The sequence below is a fragment of the Chiloscyllium punctatum genome, chromosome 4 (assembly GCF_047496795.1).
Source record: "Chiloscyllium punctatum isolate Juve2018m chromosome 4, sChiPun1.3, whole genome shotgun sequence".
NCBI lineage: Eukaryota > Metazoa > Chordata > Chondrichthyes > Orectolobiformes > Hemiscylliidae > Chiloscyllium > Chiloscyllium punctatum.
Genome location: NC_092742.1, coordinates 135,803,954 through 135,831,618, shown reverse-complemented (window position 1 = coordinate 135,831,618; position 27,665 = coordinate 135,803,954).

Below are 27,665 nucleotides of genomic sequence, written 5' to 3'. Positions count from 1 at the left end.
ACCAGAATATTTTATGTTTGTACACTCTTATCTAAAGTTTCGGAAAGGTATGACCTTGCTGGATGAGTATGATGCCAGTGACATCAGAAGCATGACAAGACATTGATAACACTTGGAATCGTTAATTCAGTTAGTTACTTACAGATGATTGATTGTGTGATGTCAGTGCCACGGAGTTCTGCATTTTCATTATGCGTAATGGTAGTCACTCTCATATTTTTAAATTATTCATTCAGAAGCCATAATCAAATACTCGAGAGCCAACAGAAATGGCAGCTTCACTGTTCCCTTTCAGATCAGATGAATATCCACTGTCCAAAAGACTAAGTAAGTTGAAAGTGCTGTAAAACCTTAACAGGTTCTAAGCAGAGAGAAACATATTTAACTTATTGAGTCGAATATGAGTTTTTTCCCAATAGGGTAATATCAGGCTTAATATTCTAACTCTGCTTCTCTTTCTCATCTGTTTTGCCACTGTTGTCTGTTTCTATTACAGATTTTCATTTTCCCCAGTATTCCCTAGCACAGTAATTCATTGGGGGGAGCGGAGTGGGAGTGGCATGGTGTCTCAGTGGTTCGCACGGCTCTCTCTCAGTACCAGCGGCCTGGTTTGGGGGAGGGAGTGGGGAGCATGGTGTCTCAGTGGTTCGCACGGCTGTCTCACAGTACCAGGGACCTGGTTTGCTTCCACACTCAAGACTATTTGTATTGAGTTTTCACATTCTCCCCCTGTCTTCAAGTGTTTCCTCCAGGTGCGCCAGATCCCTCCCACAGGTTAAAGACTTTCAATGGATTGACCATGCTAAATTGCCCATCTAACACAATTTTGAATAAATGCAAACACACAGGTACCACAGACCTGTGGGGAAGAGAATTCCAACTCAAACAGTCCTTAGATAATTTCTCCTTGTCCCTGTTCCTAATGAGGTTGGAGAGTCATTGTATCTGTATCTAGTCCCACGTGTCCATCTGTCACGACAAATTATCAGTGTAACCAAGCATGTGATATGGCAAATGATATCAGTCTCATACTGGGTCAGGTACAGTGTTCGGAACATGTCAGGCATGTTTCTAAAATTTGTAAAAATAAATAATCTAAAACAAAAGCAAAGTTACACAAAGAAACGATGGAAAGATAAATGACAGATAATTTGGACATTGACGATATGTGTATCATTATTTATTTTCCTATAAATCTGAGACACACACACATACGTCTGAAAGTAAACAGAGAAAAAAAAAACTCTACAGAATATTAGTTTGGAAGAGTTTTGTCCAGATAATACTTAATTTCATGGCAAATGGAAAATTGAGATGGTCTCAATTGTTATTCTGCCTCTCAGATGCTGCTGGCAATGGGGTTGGACTTGGCTGAATTCCCTTCTCTGCTGGCAGTGGGGAGACACCAATGAATCCTCAAAAGGAACCCTCCATTAGTAAAGATGCCTGATAGATTTTCTGCTCTCTGTTAAAAAGGCATAAGGTTTCATTTGTCAAGCGATTGAGTTCCGGAGTCGCAATGTCATGTTGCAACTATACAAAACACTGGTGAGAACACACTTGGAATATTGTTTACAGTTCTGGTCCCCATATTGCAAGAAGGATGTAGAATCATTGGAAACGGTGCAGAGGAGATTTATCAGGATGTTGCCTGGTCTGGAGGGAAGGTCTTATGTGGAATGGCTGAGAGGCGGTTTGATAGAGGCATACAATATGATCAGAGGATTAGATAGGGTAGACAGTGAAAGTCTTTTTTCTAGGATGATGATGTCAGCTTGTACGAGGACACATAATTACAAATTTAGGGGTGATAGATTTAAGACTGATGTCAGAGGCAGGTTCTTTACACAAAGAGTGCGAAGGGCATGGAATGCCCTACCTGCTAATGTAGTCAACTCAACCACATTAGGGAGATTTAAACAATCCTTAGATAAACACATGGATGATTTTAGGGTAGTGTAGGGAGACGAGCTGAGAATAGTTCACAGGTTGGAACAACATTGAGGGCCGAAGGGCCTGTTATGCGCTGTATTGTTCCATGTTCTATGTTCTATATGTTACTGTCGAGATGAACAACTGAAGCGACGGAGCAATGGCTGTGGCTTCTCAGGCAAGTTACAGTTTCTTCCTCTCTGAGCTGAAATATATAATAATGTTACCTGAAAACCAACCTAAACCATGTAATGTCTGGTTAAACATTCCCCTGATTGCATACTCCATCCCTGTTATCTGCTCCATTTAGGAGTGATTTGTAATTTATTATTTGTAAATACTTTTATATGTGGCGTCATAATTATTGTACAATAAATTAATGTCTTCAAAGTACTGTGTTAAAATGCATATATTGTTTTATTAAATTAAATCCTTAGTTTTATTCTCTCATTCCTCAGCTACGCACAGTGCACTCTCCTGAGGGCCCTTTATGGTTCAATGTGAACATCTCATATTCTCAGGCCTGAAGTGCCCTGACCATGTAGAGGCCATGAGAGGCATGAATATGGTTATTTTCCAAGGGCAGAGAAGTTCAAGGGCGGAGGAAGGCATAGATTTAAGTTGAGAGTGGCAAGATTACAAAGATTCCTGCAGGGAACTTTTCTGTAAAGAGGGTAGTGTGTGTACGAATGAGCTGAAAGTGAAAGTGATGGAGGTTGTTACAATTATAACATTGAAGAGGCAATGGATGGGCATGTGAATAAGAACCATTTAGAGGATTATGAGTCTAATGCTGGCAAAGATTACTACATCAGATTGGAATATCTGGTTGGTGCAGATAAGGTGGACTGAAGGGTCTGTTTCTTTGCTGTATGACACTATGATTCCATCAGGCCTTCATTCTAGCAAAGCGCAAAGTGAAATATCAGTGAATAGTTTCTAAAACAATTGCATATTTTTCTTTCAGTTTAGGGGTTCATTACGAGAGACAATACATCAGATGTAGTCTCAGCATTGTCATGTTCAAATGCAGTAATACATCCTAATGATTATACCCAATGGCCTTTACATAAAACAGCAAGATTCGATATCCTTTTCTAAGTATTGGCTGAATCTGCTGACGAGGTTTACGTGGCTCATGTACCGGAATGCACTAATCCTTCTGTTCCAATGAATTTTGCAATTTTCTCTCCATTTAAGTAGGTTACTGTTATTTTCTTTGTTCAACACAACTCTCTTAACCCACATTATGCTGTTTATGCCAATGGTTTGCTCACTAACCCTCCCCGTCTGTATACATTGCAGAGTCTCCATGTCCAGTTAAATGACTATCTTGGTGAATGAGCTAACTGAGCTCCAAACCAATCAGTCCTCTCATCCACGTCATTGGTATAGATTGTAAATAGTTGATAATCTCAACTGCTCCCCGAGGAACTCCAACACAGTTAATAATTTACAACCTGAATATCCCGAATGTTTATTCCCTGATAGTTAACTGGATTTCCCTTGTTGCTGGGCAGCAGGCTAGAAAGGTTGGATGGCCTCATCCTACACTGTGTAATAAACTTAGCGAGTTGAATGATGACTTCAATCTATTCATGCGTAAATCCTTAGAGGACGGAATGGTCTCCTTCTGTCTCATTATAACGATGCTGACTGGCTGAATGGGATCTTTCTTTACCTCTGTAACATTACAGAGTGCTTGAGAGAACATCACATGGGTTAGGAGCAGCAGCTGGCCATTCAGCCCCTTGAGCCTATTGCACCATTCAGAATGTGTATTGTTGATGTGATTGTAACTAATATCATTTTCATGTCTGTTCCCAATAATCATGGAGTCGCCAGTTCATCAACATTGAGTGTTTTCTGTAATCCAGTCTTCACTGCTCCCTAGGGATGAGAACACCACAGATTACACAACCCTAAAGAGAAAGGAGCATCCCTGCCTCAGTCTGAAATGGAAAGGTCCTTATTCTCAAAATGTGTTCCCCTCAAACCAATCACCTCTCTTTTGATGTTTAAGGAGTCGACAATTAGAAACAGATGTTGACCACTGAGCTCCTCAAACCTGTCCACATTCCAATTAACTCTCCTAAACCAAATACATATCAAATTCAGTCTCCACTGACCTCGTGGAGAGACAATTCCAGGAAAGATCATATGAGCAATGAATACTGGAACAGAATGAGACCATTCAGCCCATCTTTTCTGCCATGACATTTGAGCACGGCTAAAGTATTTCTGAACCCCATTCTCCTGCCTTCTCCAACTAACCAATGATAACTTATTAACTAAAAATTAATTAATTTTCCCTGCACATTCTCCCTGTGTCTGCATGGGTTTCCTCGAGGTGCTCCAGTTTCCTCCTACAATCCAAAACAAATGTGCAGGTTAAGTGAATTGGTCATGCCAAATTGCCCGTAGTGTTAGGTGAAGGGGTAAATGTAGGGGAATGGGTCTGGGTGGGTTGCGCTTCAGCGGGTCTGTGTGGACTTGTTGGGCCGAAGGGCCTGTTTCCACGCTGTAAGTAATCTAATCAACTATTCTAAAAAAAGTATATATCTCTGTATTAAAGACTGTGTATGCCTGTATATGGGGTTATGTTTGTGTGTAAATGTCGATATCAACGTGCGTATCGCTGTGGGCATGTGTTATGTGTGTTAGTGTCAGTATTTCAGTTTGTGTGTACCTCTGTCTGTATCTCTGTGCAACGTTGTTTTTGAAGTAAATAGATTGAACTTGGAATAAAAGTCTTCCTCCTCCTCTCCCTCCGTCTGTCCCTGTTGTTCATCGAGTGCATCGAATCGCTACAGTGTGGAAACAGGCCCTTCGACCCAACAGGTCCACACTGACCCTTCGAAGATTAACCCACCCAGACCCGTTCAAATGTTATCCTACGCGTACCCATGACTAATGTCCCTAACCTACACATCCGTTGGCACTATGGACAATTTAGCATGTCCAGTTCACCTAACATCCACAATGTTAGACTGTGGGTGGAAACCAGAGCACCCAGAGGGAACCCACACAGACACAGTGAGAATGTGAAACTCCACACAGACAGTCACCTGAGGGTGGACATGAGCGTGGGTGCCTGCTGCTGTGAGGCAGCAGTGATCGCCTCAGAGTTTTGTGATTAGATTCATACAATAACTCCCTGTGCTGGACTACCCAAACCACTGCATCGGTGTCACAGATTTTAACTCTGAGAAGATAATAAATCCTTTGCTGTGAATCTGTCAAATTGCATGGCTGTTTGATTTTTCAAATAATATCTTTGGAAGCACAGAGCAGTTTTTTTCAGATACTAAACAATGTTGTTCCTGTGTCATTACCAACATTACTGGACCTATTTTTGGACTTTTCAATACTTGCTCACATAATTTTTAAGCATTGCAAGTCACAGAATGAGAAATCAATTCACCTCATCTCCTGACAAAATGGTTCACTCAGAGGCTAGCATTTCTATTCTGACAGACCTAAGTATATTTGCAAACTTCCATCTACCTGCATTGTGTGAGAGTGTGTGTGTGAGGGTGAGGGGGGGGGGGGGGAGGTGGAGGGGGTTGGGGGGAAGGTGTATGTGTTCATGGTGTTGTCAGTTTGGATAGTGCTGTGAGCTACTGCCCTCTCTCCCTCCCAGACTGAATTCTTAAAGGGTTTCACTCTCTGCCACTGTCACTGCAGTCGGGTGGGGAGGCTAGCTGATGGAGAGATTGTGTCGTTTTAAATACCACAGTCACTGTCAGACCTACACCCATGTATAGATACCTAATTGCCCAGAGGGCAGTTAGCAGTCAACCACATTGCTGTGTGTCTGGAGTCACATGTAGGCCAGACCAGGTAAGAATGGCAGCTTGTTTCCTTAAAGCATGTCAGTGAACCAGATCGAATTTTCCATCAATCGAATTGGTCATCATTAGCGTCTTAATTCCTGATTTAAAGTGAATCACGAGAAGAGTCGGAAGGCAACAAGAGTATACTTGCGAGAAATTTGGAGCATAAAAAGGGGACATGTGATAGCTTTGGCAAACAGAGTTAAGAAGACTCCAAAGGAATTCTACAAATACATCAAGGACAAAAGACTGTTGAGAGAACAGGACATCCTTGAAGATCAGCAAGACTGCCTATGTGCAGAACCACAGGAAATGGGGAAGGTACTGAACAAATATTTGTATCAGTGTTTACTGTGCAGGAGGATATGGAAGCTAGAGAAATTGGGAAAAAAGTTGTGACATCTTGGAAAGTGTCTGCTGGAGGTCTTAAAACATGCAAAGGCAAGGGAATATCCTGGCTTTTATTAGATGTACGCTACAACTCTGTGGGAAGCTAGTGAAGTGATTGCTGGGCACCTTGCTATCATTAATAGCCATAAGTAAAGTGTCGGAAGACTGGAGGTTGTCTAACGTGGTTCCACTACTTAAAGGATTTAAGAAGGGTAATACGGAAAAGTTAGTGAGTCTGATGTCAGTGGTGGGTGAGTTGTTGGAGGGGATTATGAGTCATTGAATTTTAACGCATTTTGAAAGCTAACGACTGATTAGGGATAGTCAACATGTCTTTGTGCAAGCAATATTGTGTCTCACTGACTTGACTGAGATTTATTTGAAGAAGCGACTAAAAAGATTGAGATAGAGTGGTGTACATTGTCGATATGGACTTCAGTAAGGCGTTGAATAACATTGTGCATGGTCATCTGTTTATCACAGTTGGTTCATATGAAAGCCATGTGGATACAAAACTGGCTCAAAGGTAGGAGGCAGAGTGTGAAGGTAGAGGGTTGCAATATCCTGGCAATGCTCCCCATGCTGTGCAGATAATCCAGTTTATCGAGTAATCCACTAGCACGGCCTACACAGCTCTCCATATTAGCTGTTGCCTTACCCCAGTTTATGATGTCTGGGCTGGTTCTGTGAAGAAGATTCAGAATTTGAGGCAATGGACCATTCTAGCGGACATAGCAATGTCTCCTTTCAATGTTTGCTTTCTTGAGATTGCACCCACCATTGTCTCCCTTATCCCGTTATTCCAATCCCCCCATCTCCCTATCCATATTTTCAGCAAGTAATCAGTTAATAAATTATTTCCTTTTTTTCTGTATCTTTCCTTGGCCTTAGTTTTCGACTCCCTCGTGCATCGAGTGCGGGCATGGTGAAGCTCAGAAACATTGAAATGGTGTGTGTCAGACAGTTGTTCGCTTCCCAATGTGTCCTATGTTGTGTTCCATTGGCAGGAGTGTTCCAGCAGCTGTGACTCAAGTGGTTGAAACTTGGTATGGGCCTGCCCACGGAAAGCCTCTGTTTGTCTCTCTCAGTCGATCGTGCGGTCAGTTACAGGAGGAAAATCCTCGAGTATAATTATTAAGGAACAGGCATCGAGCTTGTAGCTGAGGGGCTTCTGTCTGGCTCCTGTTATTGAAAAGCTAGTGGAGGGGCTGGGAATGATTCGCTGAAGGTTGTGCTGTGAGCTGCGTCAGACATTCAGGGAGACCTGAGGATTTGCTGACCCAACTCTGGATGGAGCATGGGGACTATCGTTACTGTATCTGGGTCTGTAACATGGACACCAAATGGGGCAGATGCTGCAGAGAGGTGACGCTCTGAATTCACGGAGTGTGTGTGTGGGGGATGGGGGGGGGGAAAGGGATGTGCTGTATCTGTCTGTGTTTTTGCCTGCACAAGCACATACTCTCACTCTCCCCATTACATACACTGATGGACACTGTCCCTATCCGCAACACACACACAATCTCACTCTCCCTGTCTCACATGCACACACGCGCACTCCACTATGTCACACGCCCGCATGCACACACAGCCTCTCTCTCCCACTCCCGCACTCACGCACACAATTCCCCTCACTCTCTCGCATGTACACACAGTCTCTCTCTCTCCCCTTCACACAGACACGCCCCTCTCTCCCACATACGCACACACACGTATGAACATATAAATTTGCGGGGAGAATTTGCATTTGACCATTTGTATTTGCAGATGCATTTTATTTTGTTCCAAAAACATACAATTTGTATTCAGCCAGTCAATGTGATATTTTATAAACTCCTACTTTGTAAATAAAACCAGTCTGACTCCAGGTGAGGACACAGACAGCATCCAAACAAAGTATCACGCTTAGAATACATTGTCTGATGGCAAGTGTTACTTCATTTACCTGAAAGTATCTCCAGGCAGTGACTTGAAATAAATTCTGCGATTTGCATAATAATAAATCAAATTTGCATCCCCATTCTAACTGATTAAGTATTGAAGAGCCATCTCAGTTGTGTGGACAATTCATGTGCACAAGTTGTACAACCCTTTCATCTTTTCCTTATAACTTCTGTGTTTAAGGTCTTCCTCTCTCTTACACCTGATGAAGGAGCAGCACAATGAAACCTTGTGTTTACAAATAAACCCATTGGGCTCTAACCTGGTGTCGTTTGATTTGTGACCTTGTACAACCAAGTCCAAAACCAGCGACTCCATATCATGGTTTTTACTGGTTAGCTAATCCTCTCCCCCAACAAGTAAGGTGTGGACATGAATTGATGGGTTTCTGAAGAGAATATTGACAAGAATTATTCGAGTGAACTGTCAATGGAAAAGGTAAGGGTAACCAAGAGCAGCTTCGTTGCAGTCTGAACCCAGAGGAAGGAGAATAGAGAACAGAACAACTGCAGAACTATGAAGCAATTATTTCAGTTATGTCTTCACAGAAGAAAAGAAATCAAATCTTCCCAGGAAGACTGAACAGCCTAAGTCTCGAGAGAAAAAGAATGAAATTAATAAATAAATGCTTTGGGAGAATTTATTGGGACTGAAAGTATGGTTGAATTTAGAATAGAGATGAAAAGTGAGAAGGTGAAGTCCAATAACAGGGTCCTGTGCTTAAACAAAGTAGACAACAATAGGATGAGGGAAGCGTTGGCGAAAGTTAACTGGAAGGAAATACTTTATGGTGGAACTGTATATGAACAGTGGATGGCTTTCAAAGCAATTTTTCCAAGTGCTCTGCAACAGCATATAACAGTGAAATGGAAGGACTGTAGGAAAAAGGATAAGCTGACATGGATGTCTCAATAAATAAGGGAGGCTATGAAATTAAAATAAATGGCATAAATAATGGCAAAGACCAGTGCGAAACTAGAAGATAGGGAAAACTTTAAAGGTCAAAAGAGCAACAAAATAACTGTCAAGAAATATAAAATAGATAGATTATGAGAGTAAACTACCTCAGAGTATAAGGACAGATAGCAAAAGATTCTACAAATATATAAAATGAAAAGAGTGGCTCAGGTAAACATTAGTCCTTTAGAGGGTGAGAAGGGGGATTCAGTAATGGGATATGAGGAAATGGCCGAGGAATGGAACAGATATTTAGTCGGTCTTCACAGTGAAGGACACCAATAACATGCCAGTAATTGTCAAAGGGAGGAAGGTAGGTGAGGACCTGGAAACAACCATTCCCACGATGGAGAGAGTGTTGGGCAAGCTAATGGATCTAAAGGTAGGTCAGTCTCCAGGACCTGATGCAATGCATCCCAGGGTACTAACAGAATGGTGGGAGAAATGGCAAATGCATTTGTGGAACTTTTCTAAATTCACCTGACTCTAATGCAGTTCCAGAAGATTGGAAAACAGGAAATCAGACACCACTATTTAAAAAGGGAAGTAGGAAAAAAGTGGCGAATGAATCACAGTTAAGCCTAACATGTGCAGTGGGGAAAATATGTCAATCTATAATCAAGGAATAAATAGCATGCATCTAGATAGAAATTGTCCCGTTTGACAGACACTGCGTTAGTTCATGAAAGACAGGTTATGCTTAAGTAATTTACTAGAAATCTATGAAGACATTATGACCACGGAGACCCAGTAGATGTGGTGTACCGACATTAACAAAAGGCATTCGACACAGTGCCACCAAAAAAAGCTGCTGCATAAGGTAAAGATGCATGGCATTACGGGTAATGTATTAACATGGATAGAGGATTAGTTAATTAAAAGGAAGCAATGAGTGGGAATAAATGAGTGATTCTCTGGTTACTGATTAGTGACTAGTGGTGTGCCTCTGGGATAGGTGCTGGTACCGCAATTATTCACAGTTTACATCGACGTTTTGGAGTTGGGGACCACGTGTAGTGTCTCAACGATAGCAGATTATAAAAACATGAGTGGCTGAGCAAAGTGTGCAGAGAACTGATAAACTTTACAACGGAACATAAATATTATAAGTGAGTGGGCAAAGGTCTGGCAGATGGAGTACAATTATAATAAATGTGAAGTCATCCATTTTGGTAGGACTACCAGGAAAAAGAGACTATTATTTGAATGGTAAAAATGCAGCATGCGTCTGTGCAGAGGGACCTGGATGTCCTGGTGCATGGATCACAGAAGTTGACCTGCAGGTACAACAAATAATTAACAAGGCAAATGGAATTGAGTCCTTCATTGCGAAAAGGATTGAGTTTAAACACAGGGAAGTTGTGTTGCAGCTGTACAGGGTGCTGGGGAGGTAACACCTGCAATACTGTGTGCAGTTTTGGTCTCCCTACTTGAGAAAGGATGTCCTGGCTACAATGAATACAGAGGAGGTTCGCTATGTTGGTTCTGGAGTTGAGGGGGTTGGCTTATGAGGAGAGACTGAGTGGACTAGAATTATATATTGATTGGAATTTGAAATAATGTGGGAGGATCAGATAGAAACATATATGATTATGATTGTAATAGATAGGATAGAAATAGAGTGGATGTTTCCAGTAGCAGGCGAAACTTGGGCAAGAGGGCAAAATCTCAAAATTAGGTGGAGCAGATTTAGGACTGAATTGAGAAGGAACTTCTTGACCAAGAAGATTGTGAATCAGTGGAATTCCCTGCCCACTGAAATAGTTGAGGCTTTATCATTGAATGTTTTTGAAGCTCAGATGGATAATGTTTTGAGCATTAAAGGAACAATGGGTTATGGAGAGCGGACGGGTCCGTGGAGCTGAGGCCATGAAATGATCAGCCCTGATCTTATTGATGGTCATAGATTTTATGTAATGGGTCAACATGAAATGGGAATCATACTTGAGAAAATGACTGGTTGATACGTACGGAGAAGCAATGGATGCAATGCATTTTCAGAATGATCTTGATACAGACTCTGGCCTAGTACGCAAAAATAGATGTGACAGGATGGGGTAAAATATTAACATGGTTTTAGAATAAGAGAGCTGACAGGAATCAGTGAACATGAATGAAACCATATGTTTTGAAGTGGAAGCCACATGTTTCAAAGTGTGTCGCAAGGATCGGTGCTTGGGTCTCAGCTGTTCCCAATGCATGTTTAACATTTAGTTGAGGGAATCAAATGCACTATTCCCAAATCTGCTGCAAGCACTGAAAGAGGTCGGATTGTGAGTGGGTGAGGGGATGTAGAAAAGCTACAAGGTGATTGAGACAAGTTGAGTGAATGGGCAAATCCGTGGCAGATGGAGTGGATGTGACCGTGTGTATTTTGGTGGGAACAATAGAACAGCAACCTATCATTTGAAAAGAGATTCGTTGAAACATGTTGATCTTTAAAGGGATTTATTTTCTGTCTTTGTTTCTTCTGTGCAGCCCTCCGAGGTCCATGCAGGGCAGTGAGTTCTGAACCCAGAAGTCAATACTGGGAATGGCATTGGCACACTGACCAGTGAACACAGACCCAACAAGAGGAGACCTGTAACATTGAAAAGGACCTGGATATCCTTGTACACCGGTTACTGACAACAATATTGCTGGAAAGAAAGCAGTTAGGAAGATAAATGTTATGTTGACCTTAATTTCAGGGAGATTTAAGTGCAGGAGTAAGGGTGTCTTACTGCAGCTGTACAGGGCCTTGGTGAGACCCCATCTCGAACATTGTGCAGTATTGTGTGCAGATGTGGTCTCCGTACCTCACAAAGAACAAACCTAACATTGAGTGAGAGTAGTGAAGGATGACCAGACTGATCTCTGGGATGACAGGCTTGTTGTGGGGCAGCTCTTGCATTGACTGGATTGGGCCTGTAATCCATGGGCTTTAGGAAAACGAATGGAGATATCAATGAAATATATAAAACCCAGACTGGTCGAGACAGATTGGAAGCAGGGATGGTAATTCCATTGGCTGGGACGGATAAAACAAGGAGCCACAGTATTAGGTGCAGGCAGGTCACTCTGCATTGAGATGATAATAAATGTCTGCACTCACAGACTGATGAACCTGGGGAATTCTCTCCCACATAAGCCTGTGGAAGCCAGGACATTGAATAAAAATATGGATTTCTGGAGTACAGCTGTCAGAGGATCTCAGATGTTAAGAAGGAGGTCTCTGCAGTGTCAACAGGACTGCGTTTCCTGTTCCCTTTTTCAATACCGAGTTTTCAGTTGGTTTTATCCTTCCAAGCCTCGGAGCAGTTTGATACATTTGAGTGTCTTGCTTGTCCAATGAAGAGTGTATCACATGTCTCTGTGTCTGGAGTCACTTTTAAGCCAGACCGGAAAGCACGGGAGATTCACTTCCTGAAAGTATATTGGGGAAGGAAATTCTGTTTACAATCGACATTGGCTTCAAGGTCACTGTTACTGACACCAGATTTTAATTCTTGATATTTTATTAATTTTTTTAACTTCCACCAGCTGCCAGAGCATCAACCTGGTCTGGATTAGTAGTCTAGTGACATTTCCACAACAGCAACATCACCACATAGGGACCTATCAGATTCCACACTGAGCTGGTTATTTCTGTGCTGCTTGACAGCTCTGTCAGAAAAAAAAACAACCACTAATTTGACTTTTATGAAAACACTGATGGTGTGATAATTAGTCAGATTGTAACTATTTCTCTCTTTGAGAACTGGACGTAGCTGAGTAGTTTTCCGCATTCCCAGGGAGATGTCAGAGTTGTCAGCTTCGTGGAAATGGTTGACTGAGGGATTATCCCAGCCATAAAGTTACAGATTGTGTTTGGATATAATGCTGTTTTAGCTGCTACTACTGCTGTGGTGTACAGCACCACAACAATGCTAGGAATTCTGTATTTAAGAAAGTTCAGCGAGTTGTATCATTGAAAGTATTCACAGAGGAGTTTTAACTTGGAAAATAATTGAGTGCAATGAAGAATTAGTGATGAAAGAGGAGTTCTCGAGTCATAGACTCTTAGAGTCATACAACATGCAAACATACTCTTTGGCCCAAATCATCCATGCTCACCAGGTTTCCTAAACTTCCAAACCTTTCATATTCATGTACACATCAGATTGTCTTTCAATTGTTGTCATTGCACTCACCAATACCTCTTCCTCTGACAGCTCGCTACATATATATACCAATCTCTGTGAGAAACAGCTGCTCTTAGATCTCTTTTTAATGTCTTCCCTCTCACCTTAAACTTATCCTTTCTGATTTTGGACACCCCCACTCTGGGCAAAAGGCCTTGTCTATTTATCGTATCCATGTCACTCTTGATTTTATAAACCTCTGAAAGGTCACCCCTCAGCCTCCTACGCAAAAGGAACAAAATCCCTGCCTCTCCATGTATCTCAAAACCTCCCGTCTCCCTCACATCATTTTAAATACTTTGTCCCCTTTCCAGGTTATAACATCCTTCCTATAGCAGGGCGACAATAATTGTACTCAGTACTCCAAATGTGGTCTTGTCCAGCCACAACATGATGTCCCAATGTCTGTACTCAATGCTCTGACTGATGTAGGTAAGTGTGCCTAATGCCTTCTTCACAACACTGTCTATCTGCGACTCCACTTTCAAGGAACTATGTACCTGCACCCTGGGTCTCTCTGTTCGAATACAATCTCCAATGCCCTACCGTTAACTGTATAAATACTGGCCTAGTTTGTCTAACCAAGTGCAACACCTCACAGTTATCTGCATGAAGCTCTACCTGCGAATCCTCAGCCCAATTTCCCAGTTGATCACGATCTCATTGTTCTTTAAGATAACCTTCTTTACTGTCCACTATTAACACCAATTGTGTGGGGTTTGTCGACGAACTTATTATCCATGGTTCATATATTCTCATCTAAATCATTTGCCAAAACAATGAACAACAGCAGATTGTTCCTTGTGGCGCACCACTGGTCACGAGCCTCCAATTTGGACAACACATCTCTCCCAGCATCAGCTACCTCCTTCTGTCAAGCCAACTTTGTGTCTAATTGGCTAGCTCTCACTGATCCCCTGTGATGTAACCTTGTGAACGAGGCTACCATGAGGAACATTGTTGGGCCTGACTGAGGTCCACATAGACAACGCATGCTGCTTTAACTTCATCTATCTTTCCGATCACCTCTTCAAAAACTGCAATCTAGTTTGTGAGACATGGATTCCCAGACAAAAAGCCGTGCTGAATATCCCTAATCAGTCCTTGCCTTTCCACAAGCATGTAAATCCTGCCTCTCAGAATCTCCTACAACCACTCACCCATCCTCGACATCAAACCCGCTGGTCTGTAGTTCCCTGGGTTTTCCTTGGAGCCTTATTACAAATAATATAAAAACAGCTGCCTTCCTGTCCTCCAGCACTTCAGCCAAGGCTGCCAATGATACGCATAAGAAAGTCAAGAGAACTGCAGATTTCGGAAACCAGAAATCGAAGACAGGAATGTGCTGGAAAAGCTCAGCAGGTCTGGCAGTATCTTTGCAGAGAAATCAGAGTTAAAGTGTTACAACACGGGGTAAACCCACCCCCACCCCCATCCCGCATGCCAATTTAAACTTGGAAGACAGAAAAGATTTAGCCCCTGCTGTAATCTGTAAAAATTCGGAAGGCCAAGAACCATCCGAAAGGTCAGTATTTAAAGTAAAAATTAACAACTTTGTTTTTAAAGACTAACAGACAATAATTACCTAATAAGTATTTGCAACTCCTTTCTCTAACCTATCCTTTACTTTCCCTTCTACAATACTGGCCCGATAAAAACCCCAATTCAGATTTACCAAAGCAGACAAATTTCACAACCTGCCAGCTGTCGAATCTTCTCTTTGTATCTTCCTCTGTCTTCTTTTATTCTCCGTAGTGTTTCTGTCTCAGAGGTCATTGATAAATATAGATGGATTTAAGAGAGCTATTCTCCGGGCAGTCTGCAGATGTTGGTGGCGTGGCAGTTCTCCCCGAACTGGTCAATTTCGTTTACAGCTTGATACCACAAAGCATCGGCTCATTACATTTTAAAAAAAATATTGCCAAATGACAAATTTAAACTCGATTGTAGTTTAGCTTCTTGGGACATAATTTAAAAGGATTGAACAAATTTGATTTTATTTTTTGTCTCATAGCAACCCAGGTACTGCCAGCTGCTGAACCAAATGTTACATTCTAATTTTCCAGAACTCACTGTGCTTGTAAATTCTTCAACTCTCTTAAAGGTACAGTACCCTTCACACGTTCATAACACCTTCTGTCTCAAAAAAGAACCATCATAATGAAAACACGGTCTCATTTGTTTTTCTATTCTTTAAACACATTACCATAACATACAGATAACTGAAATCTAAGATCACGTTAATTTTTCCCATATACCTATGTTTTACATTGGATAAATGCAAATTCCGTCTAAACTTTATCAGTAAAATCTGTGAGAACGCATCTGTGATTATATCCTGACGACATGCTACATGTCTATTTTTTAAACTAAAAGTCTGTAACTTAAGACTACAATGAAATAGTCTTTAATGCGTTCAACGAATATAAGCAGATTGGGATCCGTGTACACAACTGCCTCCAACATGCTGTTTGTGAGTACACATTAAAATGTCGTAAGGCTAGTGCCAAACTCAATAGTTCTTTCTCAATCATGGAACATGTTCTCTGGTGGATGTTGAGGTTCTTTGAAAAGTACAATCCCATCTCATCATCCTGTAGGAGGATAGTTCCAACTCCGATGTCACTAACGTCGATGGCAACTTTGAAAGGTTTTGAAACGTTTGGTATATCTAAAACTGGTTTGGTGGTCAATATTGTTTTTTAATGGTCGAATGCCTCATGGCATTGTTCTGTCCATCTGTTCTTTTTCAGCAAATTGGTTAATGGTTCCACTACACTGCTGACGTTTGGAACAAATTTCTGATAGAATCCGCTGACTCCTAAGAAGCAAAACACTTTTTTCTTCGAGGTTAGTCGTAGAAATTCCTGGGTAACTTTTGTCTTTGTGTTCCATGGGGTCAACTTTTCATGACCGATGTTTTGTCCCAAGAACATCACGTCTGCTTTCGTGAATTTAGTTTTTTTTTTATTTTATCACCAGTTTTGCTTCACATATTTATTCAAAGAGCTTTTCCAACTGTACCAAGTGATCTTTCCAGGACTTAGTAAAGATCACTACATCGTCCAAACAGATTGCACAGTTTATTTATCAGGCCACAACTCTGTTCATAGGTCTTTGGAATGTGTTGGGTGTGTTGTTCATTCCAAAGGGCATCACTTTGAATTGATACAGTCCATTTGGCGTTACAAGTCAGAAATTTATTTGACTGTCTCTGACAAAGGTACCTGCCAGAAACTACGCATCAAGTCAAACTTTGTGGTGTAACTGACTTGTCCAACTTTCTCGATACAGTATTCCAATGTCAGTATTGGATATAAGTCTGATTTTGTAATAGTGTTGAGCTTCTAATAATCCAACCAAATTCATTGAGTCCCATCCGGTTTGGGAATGAAGATAATCGGCGAGCTCCACTCGCTCTGGATTGGTTCAATGATGACCTAATTGAGCATAGCCTCCACCTCCTTCTGGACCTGTCTACTTTGAAAGGATTAAGCCGATAGGGGTGTTGATTTATCGGAATAGTATTCTTTACGTCTACTTCAGGTACAATGGCATTAGTTTTCCCCGTATAATTCTTACATATGTCCTCATATTGCAATAACAAACGTTTCAACTGCGTTCTATACTCCTGAGGCAGATTGTTTATGAACCTATCCCACTGCTCAAGGACTTCTCCATTTTTAACATATTTTGAGGCACATCAAAATCCACATCATTTGGAATTGATTCCTCACTCTGTTCCTTCAGCACCTGTTCCTTCATTCTTTCCCTTCTGTACTTTTCCGGAGGACACACTAATTTATAAGCCACATGAAGGGGTTTCGTGAATGTGGGAATTGGTGACAGAGGTCCTAGTTTCATTATTGCCTGTGGCCTACCTGCTATTTGGCACGGATAACACGTATGCCAGAAGTTAACCATATCTTTTTGCATTCCAAGGCAATAAAAATGTTTTTGTCCCTTAACCTGAGTCTTTTGTACCCCTTGGTGACTTCCCATAAGTAGTTCACGTGCTACCCATAACACATCCTGTGTTCTATGGTACCAGCAACACAACCTGGTGCACTTCAGCACACTACCCCTCTGCACTAACGTGCCGTAGTCTCCATTTCCGTTTCAGGATTCCATATTTCTGATAATAATCCTCAGGAATAACTCTGCCTCACTTTCAGAGTACACATCCACATATATATCTTTTACCATCTTGCCTGTCTGTTGCAAATCCCTTCGCCTTTCAGGAATAAACACCTTTGTCTGACCTTCTCTTTGTTCATGTTTTCCCTGCACCATTACGTCAAACAGGATGTCAGCAAACAGAACCTTAACTCCTTCATCATTGTCTTTAGTTTGTGCTTCCTACGGTTACTTATGATAGTGGGATCTGGTGACTGTACAGTCTGGGAACATACCAGTATATTTCTGTTTTAACTCCTCAGTTTCTTAGTCTTCTTGGGCTTCTCCACAACAAGGGGTATCGCTCCCAACTTGGACCCATCTAAGTCATCCTCGAGTACAAACCAGATTCCTGGAGCTCACACTCTGTCAGTCACTCCCATGGTTCCTTCCCCAGACTTGAGAAGGCACTCCAACCTCATCTTATTGTGAGGAAAGCTAATTGCTGTTCATAGATCCCACAAATTATAACACTCTCGGGTGACAGATCAGAAATACTGCAAAGTAGCTCATCTCTTACGATTAGAAACTGGTTTGATCCTGTATCTCTCATAATTATAACTTATTCTTATTCTCCCCCTGTTGTTTCTGAGTACATATTACTCATAGATGCAAATTCCTTATAGAGATCAGGTACTAACTCCATACCCACCCCCTGCCTATGCTGTGCAATTTCCTGCAGCTCTTCGGTTCTTGTTGGGGTTTCCTTTAAGACTTTCAGTAATGCCACTGGCTTACCTTCTTTTACCACATCTTTTCCCACAGTCCCTTTCTTAACGATCAGTGCTGTGACCATACATATCCCTTCTTATAGCAGTGAAAACATCTTTTCCCAATGCCCTTTTGAAACCACCGGCATTGTAGCTTTTTGTGCCCCACTCTATTAAGTGAAAGCAACTGTGGCCTCTTTGGCATCTTCGTTAACCTGTGGTAAACTCTTATTCTCTACTGTTTCTTTTACAGTGTAGCATCTCCACATCTCCCAAATGCGATCCTTCACAGGACGAAATTCTGGTTGGAAGCTTGTCTTGTGCAGCAACATGTATTCATCTGCTCATTCCACTGCCCTTCTCAATTTCTGGATTTTTTTTCCACCACGTGAATTCTTATCATCTCTAGAAGTGAATTTATCAATTCGTTCAGCAGAATAATCTCCATTAGAGCCTCATAGGTCATATCTACTTTTAAAGCAAGCATCCATCGATCAAAATGCCTATTCTGCTACCAATTCGTGAGCGCTTAAAAGAGCTTGTTTGATGTCTTGAGAATCTCGTGACCCTCATCTGACAGCAGAGAAAATACGCCACTCACCCTGCCTCCCACTTTAGTCCGAACTAGCATTACCCATAAATCCTTGAACCACTCCATATGCCTAGCCAATTTTTCAAATGAGATAAAGAAGGCATCAACATCTTTCTCATTAAAATGATGCAGAGTATTGACATAGTTGCTAGTTTCTCCCCACCCCCACCCTCCTCTAGCCTATCTCTCCACGCTTCAGGCTCACTGCCTTTATTCCTGATGAAGGGCTTTTGCTCGAAATGTCGATTTCGAAGCTACTTGGATGCTGCCTGAACTGTTGTGCTCTTCCAGCACCACTAATCCAGAATATAGTTGCATATAACACTACCGTCTCTTTTAATCTCCATCTTTTTAATGTGTCTTTGCTGATTAAATCACAACTTCTCAAGTTCAAATTCTCTCTCTTTTTGGTCAGCTAAGAACCTTCTTCTCTTTTTCTCTCTCTCTGTTCTGTCTTGCTTTCTGTTTCTTCTCTCTCTCTCTCTTTATCTCCCTTTTTTATCTTTAAACTGCATTTTCCTCAATTGTAATTTAAGTTTTTTTTGTCACTCTACTGCACTTGTATGTGTTTCTAACACATCTTAGTATGTGAGAAATTACCGGACAATTTCAGCTTTACTTTTGTCCTTGATTAAATCCAATTCTAACTTCCTTGCTAATTCTAAATGTTTGGCCTTTATCTTTCCTTCTAAGATTTCGTGGCAAATTTGAGAATCATCTTCAAACCCCTCTTAACTGTTTAACAGCCATTTTTCTCACTTTTGATTTAAACAAACACAAGTCATCGGAATTAATCAAGTTGTCTCACTGACGTTTTACTTAAAGATCTCAGACACGAACGTGCAAACGTTTAAATATACTTTGTTTTCTTTTCATCCCACAAAACTATATAAATCGGCTCAAACCTCAGACTGGATCTGTCTAAACCTGTTCATATCGTGGACGAAAGCCCCCAAGCTGTTACAACACAGGGTTAACCCCTCTCCTAATTTAAACCAGCCACAGAGAAAAAGTTCATGCCATAATCAGTTAAATTTCGAGATGCAAAGACCCATTTACAAAGGTCACAATTTAAAGTAAAATTAACAATTTTGCTATTAAAGTACAACAGAGAATAATAAAATAAGCAATTATTTAGAACTCCCTTCGGTTAAACGTATCTTTTACCTCCCACTCTAAAATACTGGTCCGATAAAACAAAAAAAAAGGTTTACAAAAAATCATCGTGTTTCTAAACCAGTGCACTTTGTCGATTCTCCTTTGTAGACTTTCCTCTGTCGGGTTTTCTCTCGATTGGCTTCGATGTTCTGCTGAGCAAACCTCTTACAGACAGGAACCTTTCAGAAAATCCTTCAGCTCGCAGTCTATCTTTCTGGATGCCCTTGGCAGTACTTCCCCCTAAATGTTCAAAATGTCCAGTTTTACACCTCTAAACATCGGACCATTTCATTGATTTTGATGTCATCAAGTATTTCAAACTCAACTTGATTTCAGTTTGTTGGGGCAAATTTTAAACTGGCCGAATTTGAATTGGTTTTTGTTTCGTGCCAACTCAGCTATTGATTGCACAGTCAAATGTTGCATTTACCTTCTTTCAGAACACTTTGTGCCAGCTTCCAGTCTCTCTTAAATGTAACATATATCTCTACAACTTCATAACAATAGCTTTTATCTGCCCTGCATAGCTTCCATAAATTTGATCAACTTAGTAAGTTCACACAATCGCCTTTTCCGTTCCAAAAAGACTCATTTTCTCTCTTCCTTCCTTTATCTAAATCCTTCTTTCCAGTTATCATTCCAATTACTTCCAATGTTACTAGTATTCTTCCACAAATAATTATATTGTTTGAATGCAATTGGGGCGGCACGGTGGCACAGTGGCACAGTGGTTAGCACTGCTGCCTCACAGCGCCAGAGACCTGGGTTCAATTCCAGCCTCGGGCGACTGACTGTGTGGAGTTTGCATGTTCTCCCTGCGTCTGCGTGGGTTTCCTCCGGGTGCTCTGGTTTCCTCCCACAGTCCAAAGATGTGCAGGTCAGGTGAATTGGCTATGCTAAATTGCCCGTAGTGTCAGGTAAGGGGTAAATGTATGGGTGGGTTGCGGGTCGGTGTGGACTTGTTGGGCCGAAGGGCCTGCTTCCCCACTGTAATCTAATCTAATGCGTGTGTGTGTGTTTTGTGAATAATTCTCTGTAATTGGACTGACATGAAAGAATGAGATGTTATCACATTCCCATATGAAACAGTAAATGTACAATGTTTCCAAGCTTTCTGACATCAAAAAAGATGTAAGAACCTCCTTTATTCATGATTGGAAAAGTAAACAAATGATGTTCACGGACCGAACAGCAGTAATGTAATGAACCTTTACTGGGATCATTAAACGAACAAATATTTAGTTTTCGTGTGAGAGTTTAAATTCAGCTTTTCTTTTTCAATTGTGTGATGCATACGTTTTTATCAATATGCAATCAACATCGGTGACAAAACCAGAGGTTTCTGGAAATGCTCAGTAGTTCTTTCAGTATCTCCTGTGAGAAAGCTGATTCAACATAACGTAGAGAATGGGTCTGGGTTGTTTGTGATTTGCCAATAGTGGTCAGCGATGTGCCCCTTAGGTGCATTAGTCAGGGGTAAATGTAGAGTAACAGAGTAGGGGAATGGGTCAAAATGGAATACTCTTCAAAGTGTAAGCGTGGACGTGCTGTTTGAAATGGCCTGTTTCCCCACCGTAGGCATTCTATGATTCTATGATTTCTTTATAAAAAGGCAGGTCGGTGCCAGGATCAAGAATGTCTCCAAGCATGCTCAGGGCGTATTTAAATGAGATGGTAAACAGCCAGAGGTCGTGGTTCACATTGACACCAATGACATCGGTAAGAAGAGTGAAAGGTTGAAAGGCCCTGCTAAGAAAGTTCAGGGAGTTAGGAGTGAGTTTAAAAGGAGGATCTCCAGGGTTGTATACTTGAGATTATTCCCCGGGCATCTGGAAGTGAGTCAAGGAAGAGGAAGATAGTCGAGATGAATATGTGGCCAAGAGCTAGTTTGGAAGAAGGGTTTCTGATTTTTGGATGATTTCGATCATGTCCAGGGCTGGTGAGTAGTGGACAAAAAGGAAAGTGTGCACTTTAAAAGGAGGGGCCCCAACATCCTGGAAGGGAGGTGCGATCGCGTAGATTTAAGCTAATGTTCCAGGAAGCTGGGAAACAAAGCAGCCGGTCAGAAACTGAGCAGAAAGTAAAGGTTTGTCAAATAAACCTGCAGAGCCATTTTAATGACCATGCTGAGGGAACTAATCACAACAATTTTAAAAAAAAATGTGTGTTGCAAGTTGGAGTAAGTGATAGGCTCACTGTTATCAGTAATCAATAAATAAGGATGGAGAGCCTGTGCACACAAGTATTAAAAGAGAAAGATATACCGATAGAACTTATGTTAAAATGTTTTCTAACTAAATGTGTGCAGTATTTGGAATAAAATGAATGAGCTGATAGCGCTAACAAGTATAAATTGGTATGGCATGGTGGGCATGACCGAAATCTGGTTACATGAAGGTCAGGACTGGGGTGTTAAATGTCCAAGGCTACTCAGTATTCAGACAAGAAGGAACAGCAGGTGGAGTGCCTGCATTCGTTCAGGATAATGTCAAGGCTGTATTAAGAAATTATATTAGCATGTGGGACAAAACTGGTGAATCAGTCTGGTTTGAAATAAAACACATCGAAAGAAATCTATTGGTAGGAACATTTCCAGCCCACAAACTACCCCCACCCCACCCCGACAAATTACTTTCAAAGTAGGGAATAGTATGAACAAGGAAATAACGATGGCTTGAGACAAGAGCACAAGAGTGATTATGGGAATGTGAGCATGCAAATTGACTGGATTAATCAATTTGGCAACGGTAGCCTCAAAGAACGATTCGTTGAATATATGATGGATTATTTCTTTGATTAACATGTCACGGAACCAACCAGAGAACTGGCTTTGGTATCACATAATGAGGAAGGAGTGATAAATCATATTGTAGTACAGAATCATCTTAGAAAGAGTGACCACAACATGTTTGAGTTTCATATTCAGACTGTAACAGCGAAGACAGAATCACATAGGAGAGATTTAGTGTTGGACAATGATAATTTTACTGGCCTGAGAAAGGGCTTGGCCTGAATGGACATGTCAAAAAGATTAAAGTACAAGACATTTGAAGAACAGTGGCAACTACTTAGGAAGATAGTCAAAACCCCTCAAATAAAGTGTAATCCTGAGTGGAAGAGGAATTGTAAAAAGCTGAAAAGCAATCCATGTTTTAACAAGGAAGTCAACAATAACATGAAGGTTCTTGTCTGGTGGTATTATCGCTGACTGCTAAATCAGGTAATGTTCTGGGGACATCGGTTCAAATACCATCACGGCAGATGGTGGAATTTAAATCCAATATGAACCTGGAATTAAGAGTATATTGATGATAATGAATCCATTGCTCATTGGTGGAAACACCAATACGTTTCATTAATGTTCTTTATGTCCAGGAAACACCATCCTTTACCTGGTCTGAGCAACATGTGATTTCAAATCCACACAAATTTGGTTGACGCTTAACTGCCCTCTGGGCAATTAGGGACAGACAATGAGTGTTGTCTAACCAGCGACATGCTCATCCTTTAATGAATTAAAGAAAAACACTTCAATTGTCAGCAAACGGCTACTAAAGACATCATCAAAACGGCTATGAAGGAAAATGAGAAGTAAACATAAGGAATGATAAAGAACACTTCTCTGAGTAGTCAAAAAGTTTAAAAATGCTGAAATCAAATTTTGTCTTTGAGAGGATGAAAATGGCGAGGTAATAATGGGAAACCTAGAAATGGCAGAGGCAAAACCAACACTTCCTGTTTTCACAGTGCAAGATAATTTCTTCCCAAAACTTAAAACAATTGCAAAGGATCATGATGGAAGTACGATGACGAGGAAGAAGATATAAAATACATTGATGGGATTATAGGCAGGTCAGACCTTCAGCCCGCAATATATCATATTAAAGGATGTAACAGCAGTGATAGTGGATGTGTTAGTTAGGATATTCAAAATTTCCTTGAATTCTGGAACGGTACTGATGTATTGGAAAATTAATAATGCAGTACTCGTTCCCAAAACAGGCGATAGGCAAAAGTTCACAAACTGTAGACCAGTGAGTTTAACCTCTGTATGGGGAAGTTTCTTCAGTCAACCGTAAAGTATGAAATGACTGAACACTTGGAAAAACAAAGATCAATTCACCAGTGTCAGCACAGTTTCATGACAGGCAGGTTGTGCCTGACAAACCTGTTGGAGTTCTTTGAGAATGTAACCAGCAAGGTGGATAATGGGGATGCAGCAACTGCTGGACATCTGAACTTCAGAAGGCATTTGACAAGGTGCTGCATGAGGGACTGATCTAGGCGGTTAGAACCGAGGGGTTAAGGGTAGAGTATTGAATTGGATAGAGGATTGACTGACTAACAGAAAGCAGAGCATCGGGATAAATGGCCATTCCCTGGCGAACTGAAACTAGTGAGGTGCTGCAGGGTTCAGCTCTCAGACCTCAATTGTTTCCAATCTGCCCAAATGACCTGGAAGGAGGGACAGAGTGTAGCAACTAAATTCACAGATGGTATTAAACTAGGTGGTAAAACAGGCTGTAATGAGGAGCTAAAGAGTTTACAGATGAATAATGGTAGGGTTAGAAAATGGGGCGGATTGCTATATCTGGCAGATGGTGTTTAATGTGGTTAACTGCACCATTGAATTTCCTACCGCCAGTCATAATTTCTATTTTCTTGTGTTGCAATATCTGCAGTTCTTTGGATTTTATTCACCGTTAGTGGCTGGGATCACAGGAGTCGAGAGGTTTGGTTGTGGGAGATGCAGGTTGCTCTATGTGTCCGGAACAAGACATTAATGTGGAGAAAATATCGCAGTCAGGCGTTGTTGATTCCCACAACAGGCCTGGCAACCAGATGGACTATCTCTGTTCTCACCCCCTGATGTTTAATTGCCTGGACTAATCCACTTCAAAATGTTTCAGTCAGATAGACAGTCCGTAATTAATATGCTCATTTCATAATAAAGGGACAAATGACCAATTAAAGACTTGGCAATTCTTTTGAGATTTAATGACAATTTGCTGCAACTGCAGGCAGGAACTGGGTGATGGGACACCAAAACACGTCAGCATTGTTGCAAATTTATAGGTTAGATATTGAGTAAAAATATTATGTCATCAATTCTGTTCGAAAGTGTCGATACCCTATATTTTATGAAAAATGTATTGAAGGTATTTTGGGAAAATACAAACATTGAATTGATTAGAAAAGGAAGATGTGAAGTGGATCTAAGTCAAAGAACATAGAATATAGAACAATACAGCGCAGTACAGGCCCTTCGGTCCTCGATGTTGCACCGACCTGTCATACCAATCTGAAGCCAATCTAACCTACACTATTCCATGTACGTCCATATGCTTGTCCAATTACGACTTAAATGTACTTAAAGTTGGCGAATCAACTACCGTTGGAGGCAAAGCATTCCATAACCTTACTACTCTCTGAGTAAAGAAACTACCTCTGACATCTGTCCTACATCTATCACCCCGTAATTTAAAGCTTTGCCCCCTTGTGCTCGCCGTCATCATACTTGGAAAAAGGCTCTCCCTGTCCCCCCTATCTAAACCTCTGATCATTTTATATGTCTCTATCACGTCACCCCTGAACCTTCTTCTCTCCAACGAGAACAGCATCGAGTCCCTCAGCCTTTCCTGGTAAGACCTACCCTACATACCAGGCAACATCTTGGTATCTCCTCTGCAACCTTTCCAAAGCTTCCACATCCTCCTCATAATGTGGTGACCAGAACTGAACACAATACTCCAAGTATGGCCGGACCAGAGTTCTGTACAGCTGTAGCATAACCTCATGGTTCTGGAATTCGATCACTCTATTAATAAAAAGCTAAACCACTTATGCCTTCTTAAGAACCCTGTCAACCTGGTTGGCAACTTTCAAGGATCTGTGTACCTGGACACCGAAATCTCTCTACTCAACTACACAAACAAGAATCTTACCATTAGTCATTACTTTGCATTCCGTTTACTCAAACCAAGGTGAATCACCTTTGTCCACAATAAACTCCATTTGCAATCTCTCAGCCCAGCTCTGTAGCTTATCTATGTCTCTCTGTAACCTACAATATCCTTTGTCACTATCCACAACTCCAGCGACCTTAGTGTCATTTGCAAATTGACTAACCCACCCTTCTATTCCCTCATCCAGGTCGTTTATAAAAATGACAAGTAGCAGTGGACTCAACACCGACGCTTGCGGTACACCACTAGTAATTGGACTCCAGGATGAACATTTCCCATCAACCACCACCTCCTGTCTTCTTTCAGCAAGCTAATTACTGATCCAAACTGCTATATCTCTCACAATCCCATTACTCCGCATTTTGTACAATAGCCTACTGTGGGGAACCTTGCCTGGCTGAAATCTATATACACCACAATAACTGGTTTGCTTTCATTTCTCCTGTCTGGTCATCTTCTCAAAGAACTCAACAAAGTTTGTGAGGCACAATACCCTTCACAAAACCGTGCTGACTATCCCTAATCAAATTATTCCTTTCTGGATGATTATAACTCTTTCACCTTTTCCAACACTTTACCAACAACTGAAGTAAGGCTCACTGGTCTATAATTACCAGGGTTATCTCGACTCCCCTTCTTGAACAGGAGAACCACTTTGCCTTCCTCGAGTCTTCTGGCCCTATTCCTGTAGACAATGATGATTTAAAGATCAATGGCAAAGGTTCCCAGAGGTTCCTAGGATAAATCCCATCCAGTCCAGGGAACTTATCTATTTTCACATTCTGCAGGATTTCTAATATCTCTTCCTTGTGAACCTCAATCACACCTCGTCTAGTAGCCTGTACCTCTGTATTTTCCTCGACAACATTGTCGTTTTCTAGAGTGAATACTGTCGAAAAATATTCATTTAGTGTTTCCCCTATCTCCTCTGATTCCACACAACTTCCCACTACTATCGAAAAATATTCATTTAGTGTTTCCCCTATTTCCTCTGAGTCCACACACAACTTCCCACTACTATCCTTGATTGGCCCTAATCATACTCCCGTTATTCTTTTATTTCTTAAATACAGTTAGAAAGCCTTAGGTTTTACACTGATCCTATCCACCAACAAATTCTCATGTCTCCTCCCGGCTCTTCTGAGCTCTCTCTTTAGACCTTTCCAGACTACCTTGTTACCCTCAAGCGCCCTAACTGTCCCTTCACATCTCATCCTAACATAAGCCTTCTTCTTCCTCTTGACCATAGATTTCACTCCCTTTGTAACCACGGCTCCCACGCAGTACAGCTTCCTTCCTGCCTGACAGGTACATACTTATCTCGGACACTCAGGAGCTGTTCCTTGAATAAGCTCCACTTTTATAATGTGTCCATCCCTGGCAGTTTCTTTCCCCGTCCTATGCTTCCTAAATCTTGCCTAATCGCATCGTAATTGCCTTTCCCCCAGCTGTAACTCTTGCCCAGTGGTATACACCTATCCCTTTCTGTCACTAAAGTAAACATAACAGAATTGTGATTACTATCACCAAAGTACTCACCTACTTCCAAGTCTAACACCTGGCCGGGCACATTACCCAGTATCAAATCTAATGTGGCGTCGCCCCTTGTTGGGCTGTCTACATACAGTGGCAAGAAGCCCTCCTGCACACAGTGGACAAAAACTGACCCATCTATATTTCTCATACCGTATCGTTACCAGTCAATATTTGGAAAGTTGAAGTCCCCCATGACAACTACCCTGTCTCTCTCACTCCTATAAAGAATCATCTTTACTACCCTATCCTCTACATCTCTGGAAGTATTTGGAGGCCAATAGAAAACTCCCAACAGGATGACATCTCCT